The following is a 10,164-nucleotide window of genomic DNA, read 5'->3' on the forward strand; positions in this document are numbered from 1 at the left end:
TATTTTCCCCTCAGAGAAGTAAGGAAAAGGATAGAATAAAACAGTACATGTGCACAGCACACTTCTATCCAAATAGAATTCCTTGTTCTTTCTCATATGGCCAGCCCAACATCGCCCATACTAATCAAAAGCACCACAAGTTCAGTCCTCATACATATCCTTGACCTTATGTTTTTCCTTTTGGTATTTGGGTCTCGAAGTCAATGTCTCAACTGGTTTCATAAAATAACAAGAATAATAATGACATGGTCACATAAAGGTCCTTGATCTCTATAACCAGACAACATGGCTCTGGTCCAGAAAAGCATGAAGACACAACCTCTTCCCATGACCCTGAAAGACCCTAGAGGCCCCGCACCCAAGGACGCACTCACAGACCACTGGATGCAATAAGCAAGAGGATTTTATTCGGGCATGCTCGGACTCCCAGGGACACTTGACCATGAAATCCGCGAGGGATGGGTCAATGTCTGAGAGCCCTGATCTGTTTCGGGAGTCCCTTAATATAGAATTTTACAGTCCATTACATCAGAGCCCTCACTTTTCTAGCCAGTAATTTCAAAGCATTACAGTAAGGCCTACACATAGGTAGCCAATCCTTTAAAACCAACCATACATTCTGGCCAGTCACCGTTCAGGTAGTGTACAGTAGAGGGTACGTGTTGAATTGCACGTTTCTAACCTTTATCTGTATACGTGCTGAACCGCACGTCTCCAGCTAGCGTACGTGCTGAACCGTACGTCTCCGGCCTTGGTACGGGAGGCAACCCTTATCAATTTTACTTAGTAGTAGGGGAAATTCTTAACAGGGGAAGGGTATAACTTTATTTGATTACATAGCGAACGAGGGTTTAAGCAATTTTTCATTTCTTAGCAAAGCATTAGAAGCATTATTATACAGAAGCCAGAAACAGCTGGGTTAAACACAGATTTTTGCTATTCGTTATCCTGTTATGCTGCTTGCTGACTCCCTTATCTATGGTCAGCTGGCCACAGTTTCTTAGTTAGCATAAGCTGGTTATAAAAAGAATGTTAAAACTTATAGGCTATACTATAGTTCTGACCTGAGGTCCTTCATTCCCCCCTTTTTCTTTATCATGGATATAATCTTATATCCATCTGTTTTGTTCTTCAATTGAGTCCTTTTGGGACTCTACTTGATTAAGTAGTTGGTATTGCTGAGTCAAGACCATAGTCTGAACAACAGACAGGCGATCTTTAATGAATTGTACTAACCTGTTTAAGACACAAGGACCAAAAGTTAGAATTAATAACAGAATGATGAGAGGGCCCGTTATAGATGACAACAAAGTAGTAAGCCAAGGCGATCTGTTGAACCAGTTTTCGAACCATCCCTGCTGGGACTGAAAATCCCTTTTTCTTTGAGCAAGTCTTTCTCTGAGTTTATCCATAGTTTCTCTGACTACTCCAGTTTGATCTGCATAAAAGCAACACTCTTCTTTTAAGGCGGTCAGGGGTGCCTGTGGAATGTCACACATATTACCAAGGGGAGTGGGTGGAGAGGGGTTGCAAGGCATCAGCCCCTTCTCCATCCTCAGCCAGCCTCCTGCTCCTTTATCATTTCCCCCTGAACAATTTTGACCCTTAAATCTTTAAGGTGGTTGAAGGTGGAAGGTCTCATCTTCTGTAACTTCTTCCTGCTGAATAGGGGTGTACAGCTGTCCCTACCTACAGGGGTCAATATTGATCAGGGTAGGAATGTATAAGGGAGTTACGAAAGGTGGAGGCAGCTGAATCCAGCGCTGACAGTGAAGAGACGTCCTCTTGCGCGACAAGGATCGTCTGTCGTGGTGAAGTCATTGCAGCAATGGAGTCTCGGCATCAAGTAGAGAAACACTGAACGAAGCAACATATTAAGGTTAATAAGGCGATAAGAATGAAAAGCCCGAGGAGATTTGGCCATAGTCCTCCTTCAAACCAGGAACTTAACCATTCACTGAGAGAGAGAAGGATCTTGTAGGGCCTTAATTTGGGTATTCATATATTTTATTAGTCCTGTGACATTTTTGTGATAGTCTGGAATGTACACACAACATTCTGTCTTGATAATTGCACATGTGCCATCCTAGGCTGCTGTCAGGACATCTAAGGCCATCCTATTTTGTAGGACTGTCTATAGAGCAAAAATGTTCAGAGGTTATTGATTATAGAATAAGCAATATCAACAACCTTTGAACACCTCTGCTCCACAGAGAAAGAAGTACAGTGGTCAGGTTCAGGCATACAGGTAGCTAGGTTTAAAGTTTGACAAGTTTTAAGTATTAATTCTGGCATATCTATAAGTATAGTCCAATACTTAATTAGTTGGTTTCTATCATCCACTGATGGCCTTTGAATTCTAAGACAAATCTGGACCTGATGTGAAGTCATTACAGTCAGGGAGTGTCCCATAGTGAGCTTTGAGGCTCCTTTTATGAGGGCTGCTGTTCTAGGTTTCGCTAAAGCATCTATTTGCAATTGCACCTCAACAGAGGTGGCCTCTAGGATAAATATGACTAAGGGATGAAACCAATAAGACGACCTTTGAGTGGTCCAGCCTTAACAATATCCTGATTACAGAGGATCATTGTCAAGTGGGAGAAAACTTGTCAAGAGATAAGGGGAGTCCCCCATGCATCATACAATCCACTTATAAACAAAGTGGGGTCATCCATTGTCTCCACAAGTCCATAGTTAATCCTATGAAGTGCGGTATGCTGGCTTTTAGGCAATTTCATTATCCCAGCCACACACAAGGTATTAGTTAAGTTATATAATTGTAGGGAATTAATCCCATTTTCCAGTTGTTTAATCATGTGCCGTGGGGTCTGCGAATATCCCCACAAAACAGTAAGATCGACTAAAGAAGCTATTGTACAACTTCTCTGAAGTTTACCTCAAATTGTTTAGCTTAGGTAAACATTTAAAGACAATCAAATCTAGAATTTAACATCCATAAAGGTGTGTTACTAAAACAATTTTTCTCTCTAAAATAACCCTCATTTACAGAGATAGCCAAATCAGGACTAATTCACTTGTGAAACAAGTCCAGTTTTGACAAACTTGGCCCATTATTTACATAAGCTCAGCAAGAACAGTTGAGTGTGATCAATAGATCTTTTAGTATCTGCTTTGCTGAAACTTTTTATAAGGAATCTCTAGGTTGAACTTTTAGTAGCCTCTCCGGGCCAGAAGCCAAGCCACATACTTGCCATCAGGCATGCCTGCAATACCTGTCGATTTGGGCGAGTTCCTCTTTTGAGATTGCACCTACCAAGGAGTGACATTCTTTACTCACCTGGTGAGGCTGCTGGGAACTCTGTAAGCAAGGTATCAGGCCAACAGTCCCAAGGGGCTTTATGGCTCCAGGTTTCATAAAATCAACCTTAGTTCCTTTAAACTGTCTGTTCATATCTGACTCTTTTCAAATATGACATCCCAGTCAAAGCCTTGGTAAAATAACCAGTTCTCAATGGTGTCCTGTTAAAGGAGAACAGATTCTTTTTTTTTTTTTTAATTTTTTATTTTTTATAAACATATATTTTTATCCCCAGGGGTACAGGTCTGTGAATCACCAGGTTTACACACTTCACAGCACTCACCAAAGCACATACCCTCCCCAATGTCCATAATCCCACCCCCTTCTCCCAAACCCCCTCCCCCCAGCAACCCTCAGTTTGTTTTGTGAGATTAAGAGTCACTTATGGTTTGTCTCCCTCCCAATCCCATCTTGTTTCATTTATTCTTCTCCTACCCACTTAAGCCTCCATGTTGCATCACCACTTCCTCATATCAGGGAGATCATATGATAGTTGTCTCTGCTTGACTTATTTCGCTAAGCATGATACGCTCTAGTTCCATCCATGTTGTCGCAAATGGCAAGATTTCATTTCTTTTGATGGCTGCATAGTATTCCATTGTGTATATATACCACATCTTCTTGATCCATTCATCTGTTGATGGACATCTAGGTTCTTTCCATAGTTTGGCTATTGTGGACATTGCTGCTATAAACATTCGGGTGCACGTGCCCCTTTGGATCACTACATTTGTATCTTTAGGGAAAATACCCAATAGTGCAATTGCTGGGTCATAGGGCAGTTCTATTTTCAACATTTTGAGGAACCTCCATGCTGTTTTCCAGAGTGGCTGCACCATCTTGCATTCCCACCAACAGTGTAGGAGGGTTCCCCTTTCTCCGCATCCTCGCCAGCATCTGTCATTTCCTGACTTGTTGATTTTAGCCATTCTGACTGGTGTGAGGTGATATCTCATTGTGGTTTTGATTTGTATTTCCCTGATGCCAAGTGATATGGAGCACTTTTTCATGTGTCTGTTGAAGGAGAACAGATTCTTATTGAACTTATGCAAATGACTGATTGCCATGGAAGAAAGAATACTTACTGAGACCTTTTGGTTTCAGAGGATTCAGATAGAGGGAAAATTTGAATGCCTTGAGCACTTTTACATCTCTGTAAGTTACAGATAACTTAAGAAAAAGTATCCCTAGTCTGGAAGAGCAAACATTAGAGAACTAGCAATGTCTAAAACAAGACAAAACATTAAGAGACACAACACTAAATCTTTTAGTTCATTTAGTTCCATATTACTAAATCTGGTGAATGCGGCTTTAGTCAGTTTTGGAAATTCTTACCCATTTCAGTTTTAGGATTTTCAAGTATATCAAATATCTGTATTTGTCCTGTAAGTCCTTGATAGGAATCTCCTTGAAGATAAAACTCATTTTACAAGAGAATTAAAACAATTATAAATGACAAAAACTCAGAATGGATATGGTTAGAGCTAAAGAGACATGGTAGTTTACAATTTAGCTGCAAGAAAATCAGGTTACAATTTCTGTGACATATAACATTCCCATAATTACAATATCAAGCGAAGATCTCTCAAAACATTAAAACTTTAGGAAATGCATAGAATCTCTAGAATAGTTATAGCATTTTCCCAAATGTAACCCAAGGTTTATCATTGGTTTAAATCTTGTCAACAATTGCTAAAACCTTAGAAAGTTTAAAAACACATGCCTAAATATAATTAGGGATGTTAAACACCTGATAAAACAAAATATAGGAACTGAATTTTCCAGGCAGGCAAAGAGAAAACCATTTACACTTTTTAACAGATCAATTAGCTAAGAAAACTTTGCCCCTTTTAAACAGAAAGAAAACCAGCTTTTTATACCAGTGTCTTTCCCTTTTTTATTTTATTTCTAAGTGTGCAGTCTTAAGATAGGAGTTGCCTGGGTTTCCCTCCCATCATGAATGATGTCGCAGACAAAGGAGGGGGATCTTCCCCCTGCTGTCTTGTTCCCATCCCTCATGGGAATTTAGGAGCGTCTTAGCTAAGGCCTGTCCGTATAAACCCCGGACCAGGCTACTCCGTGGAGTAGATGACCGTTATGCCATATGACGCCCCGCGAGACTCAAGGTGCAGCCCACTCAGACTCCGTAGCCGAAGTGGTGGAGCCATACAGACACATTCACACAGTCAGGCACTCTTCAGTTTCAAACAGGTTGGATACCCTCCCCTTCTGGGCATCTCTGGCTAATGGGAGGTGATCAGTCTCCCCTTTCACTCTTTACAGATTAGAGTGAGTTTCTATGGCTACAGGCAATGGAGGATGGTAACAGGGTGTTTTCGCAGTCCCTCAAGGTTGGGCTGTTTCCTTAATCTCTCAAGGCCAAATGGCCCTTATACTTGGAAGTATAATCTATGTGGAGGCAGGTCAGGAGAGTGCTAAATCACCTTGGAGGCTGTTTTTCTTTCTTTTTTAGTCTGTCCTGACCATATCTAAAATTTCTTTTTGAAGATTTCCGTTCACAAACCTTCTACAACTTTCCTTTGCATTCAGGTTTTGTCCCAAGCCATTTCCTTCCAAACAACCATCTCATTTAGGACAAAATTACCTTCCTTAAATCTTTCTTACATATCTCCTACTTTCCTACATACAGAGTTTCCTTTTATTTCCATCAGTCTTAGTTACACTAAGCAGAACTTTGTATTCTTAGAAACACCTTTAGTTATTAACCAATTGTGAACTGCTACAACAGAATTCTTCAGGTGGCAAATTTATGAATCAGTTAAGTGTAGAACATGTTTACCAACAGATTTAAATACTCTTAGTTTCTTTGCAGTAGAAGTCAAAAAGCACAAACCTACATCCAGTAATTAACGACTTAGCATTTTATGCTGTTTGGTTAAGACCTAGATGTCCACAATTTAATTCCATTTGTCATCCAAGCAAAACTTTAAAACTTTCAGATTACCAAAGACTTTGAAAGCTACTTCAGCAATTACCTATTAGAACTTTGAGACAGACAATTAACCATCAGTTTAGTTATTTCTTTGCTAACAAATTTTAATAACACAAGCTTATTTGACCTTCAGTAACTTCGAAGTTTCACATTTACTGCTGATAACTTAAAAGATAGGTCTTATCTTAATTAAACCAACAGACTTAACTTAGTTCCAACACTGATTTACGTTCCACCTGGACCCACTCCACTTTGAATGTTTACCTGAGACATGGTTGGGAAGATCTGGAGTGGGGTGGTGTTAGGTCCAGGGGGTACTCTTCTTGCTCCTTGACAGTGAAGAGAGAAGGAGCTGTGGTGCATGATCTAGAGGCCAGTCATGCAGGCTGCACACACGTTGGTACAGAAATAGGAGAAGAGGGAAACAGAAGAAACAAAGTGCTGCCAGGAGACAGAGAAAGGATTCCCAGTTTTGGAGCTCCTAAGCCCCAACAGAGGAGCAGATGCCATGCTTTCCCATCAGCCAGGGGGGAGGGGTTAGGCAGTCCAAGTCAGGCCAGAGAACACAGGGAAACTTCCCCGAAACAAAGAGAGTTTCGGCAGCTTCTTGGGAATATTCCTTACAGTCTCTGTCTCGAGTTAGACCAACCCCAGTTGGCTCCAGTTATACCCATTAACATGGGAAGTGAGTGAGGGAGAAGTTCCCACATCTATTAGGAGAAACAGAAATAAGGTTAGAGTCCCCTTTGCTAGGGATGGCCCAGCGACCTGGGTTTACTAGAAGAAGGCTTAAACGTATTGTCCCATTTTAGATTCTGAATAAAGCAAGAAACAAATAGCCACAACACTGAACAAGACAAACAGACCGGTCACAAGACGTGCCTTGCGGCTTTGGCGCCAAACCGAAACCGATTCCGACGGTGGGGGGAAAGCAGAAGCTGTTCCCTCAGCCAAAAATTGAACGTATCCCTCGGATACGCTTGGAGCACCGAAAAATCGGGCTCCCCGAATCCCTGGGACGTCTCCCAGGGTGGCAGGGGAGAAGTCTGAGTCCGTCAACTCCTTCTCAAGCTGCCCCGAACCGAACACCGGTCTATTACGGGTAATAGCACAATTCCGATACCGAACACTGAATGAGACACAAACAAGAAGCAGACAGACAAGGCAGCAGACAAGACAACAGACAGAGACAATGGCCGGCCAGCTTACCTCCCGGTGGGACCGGTGGTCGTTGGGCTGGGGTCCACGGTGGATCTCGGTGGAACCTCCAAATGAAAGACCCTAGAGGCCCCGCACCCAAGGACGCACTCACAGACCACTGGATGCAATAAGCAAGAGGATTTTATTCGGGCATGCTCAGACTCCCAGGGACACTTGACCATGAAATCCGCGAGGGATGGGTCAGTGTCTGAGAGCCCTGATCTGTTTCGGGAGTCCCTTAATATAGAATTTTACAGTCCATTACATCAGAGCCCTCACTTTTCTAGCCAGTAATTTCAAAGCATTACAGTAAGGCCTACACATAGGTAGCCAATCCTTTAAAACCAACCATACATTCTGGCCAGTCACCGTTCAGGTAGTGTACAGTAGAGGGTACGTGTTGAATTGCACGTTTCTAACCTTTATCTGTATACGTGCTGAACCGCACGTCTCCAGCTAGCGTACGTGCTGAACCGTACGTCTCTGGCCTTGGTACGGGAGGCAACCCTTATCAATTTTACTTAGTAGTAGGGGAAATTCTTAACAGGGGAAGGGTATAACTTTATTTGATTACATAGCGAACGAGGGTTTAAGCAATTTTTCATTTCTTAGCAAAGCATTAGAAGCATTATTATACAGAAGCCAGAAACAGCTGGGTTAAACACAGATTTTGCTATTCGTTATCCTGTTATGCTGCTTGCTGACTCCCTTATCTATGGTCAGCTGGCCACAGTTTCTTAGTTAGCATAAGCTGGTTATAAAAAGAATGTTAAAACTTATAGGCTATACTATAGTTCTGACCTGGGGTCCTTCAAACCAAACCCAGCACCCTCAGGGATCCTAACACACTTCACGGGTGATGAGTTCCTGTGCTCCATGGAGTTGTCCAAGTGCAAAGGATACAGGCACCCTCCAGGGTTCGTTCTGTTTTCTTTATAAATCCCCCAGTCCAAGTCGTAAGTGATTCACCAGTCAGGTTTCAGAGCCCAGAATGGGCCAACAGGTGAGCAGCACCCCCACCTCCAATAACTCACCTTTCCACTATTGGAGGCAGTGCTGAGCTCTAGTGCAACAGATGCTGAAAGAGGGGCAGTGTAGCTTGCCGCCAAAGGCAGCAGTGCTGAGCTGCAGTGGGTGAGACACTTTAAGACGTCCCACTGGTGCTTCCTGACAACGGATGCAGTGGAGAGATATAGTGCAAGGCATGGGAAGGAGAGGCAGTGCAGATTTCCACCACTGGAGGCAGTGTTGAGTTGCAGTCTGAGAGAGAGCGGAAGACCAGTGTGACTTAAACCAGTGGTGGCTGTTGCAAGCTGCCTTGCAAGAGACTGGAAGACCTGGCAGTTCAGGTTTGCGCCACTGGAGGGAGTGGTGAGCTGCAGAGGGAGAATCTCTGGAAGACATGGCAATCCTGCTTGCCACCACTGGAGGCAGTGGCGAGCTACAGTGTGAAAGACGCTAGAAGATGAGTCTGTGCAGCCTGTCGGCACTGAGGGCAGCGGTGAGTTGCTGGGTGAGAGGTCCTGAAAGGCGACACGCAGCAGCTTGTTTCTCCAGGAGGCAGTGGTGAGCTTAATAGCCTCTGTTGCCCCAGGCTAAGGAGCGATGGTAACAACCCCTAGAGCCATCCACCAACTAACTAAGCATTGTGCTCCGTGTTCCCAGGTTTGGTGGTAATGTGCTATCAGGTTGGGGTAAGAGGGCCTCCAGGTGAGGGTCTGGAGTCAGGGGGAAACCAGACTTGACTCCTGTTGCACTTGGAACTGATAAGCTGTATTTTTTGGAAGAGTATCTTCGCTTCTCCAGAAAGGACAATGGCATTGGTCAACTTTAGAATGAAGGTAATTACTACTTAAGAAACAAGTATGTGTTTCCCCTTCTCCCAGGAACTGGAGCAGGTGTGCAGGCCTTAGGTGGGAGATGTCTGCTGATCCGCACCTGACAACACTTCTCCACTCTGGCTCCATGAGACCTGAAGCTTTGAACATCAGCGTCTGAGTCAGCCATGCATCTTGTCACAGGACATCAACATTCAGAGACATCAGCGGGTATATTGGAGGCAATGTCACGTCCATGTCAGGATGGGAGGTAAAACTTCTCTTTCACCCCAAATCTCCTGGGCTTTTCTCTTGTCTCCAGTGGAGCCACAAAGTCACACTGGAGCAGCTGTCAGCAGTCTAGAGTGGGTGCCAGAGTTCCTGAGTTTCCCTGCAAGGAGCCCCTGGCAGGGGGTCCTATTTTCTCTGTTCCTTTCTGCCTTACAAAGTTATATGGAACATCTCTTTCCTAGGCAATCATTTGGATTTGAAAGGGAAGGTGAGATTGACTTGGTGTGTGTGTGGGGGGGGGGGGTTGTTTTGTTTTGTTTTGTTTTTGACACAGAGAGAGATCACAAGTAGGCAGAGAGGCAGGGAGAGAGGGGGGAGCAGGATCCCTGCTGAGCAGAGAGCCCGAAGCGGGGCTCGATCCCAGGACCCCGAGATCATGACCTGAGCCCAAGGCAGAGGCTTAACCCACTGCCCCAGGCGCCCCTCAGTGTGTGTTTTTAACATAGAACGCATTCCTTCATCTAACCGTGTTTATTCCCCTGGGCCTAGGTTGTGGTGGAGTGGCCAGCATCTAGAGTTAATGTGACTGTTGTGGTCAGATAGAGACTTGGATGATGTCTTGTCATTTGTCAAAGGTGATGTTT

General features: G+C 43.7%; 1 long non-coding RNA gene across 1 annotated transcript; it reads right to left on the reverse strand.

The window, feature by feature from the left end:
- Window positions 1-385: 385 nt before the first annotated feature.
- Window positions 386-3,500, reverse strand: LOC309862902. The gene is made up of 2 exons (XR_014310781.1): window positions 3,299-3,500; window positions 386-1,857 (listed from the first exon to the last, which is right to left on the reverse strand). It is a non-coding gene; the product is annotated as an uncharacterized lncRNA (long non-coding RNA).
- Window positions 3,501-10,164: the final 6,664 nt, after the last annotated feature.

This window comes from Mustela nivalis (assembly GCF_964662115.1).
Source record: "Mustela nivalis genome assembly, chromosome: 4".
Taxonomy (NCBI): Eukaryota; Metazoa; Chordata; class Mammalia; order Carnivora; family Mustelidae; genus Mustela; species Mustela nivalis.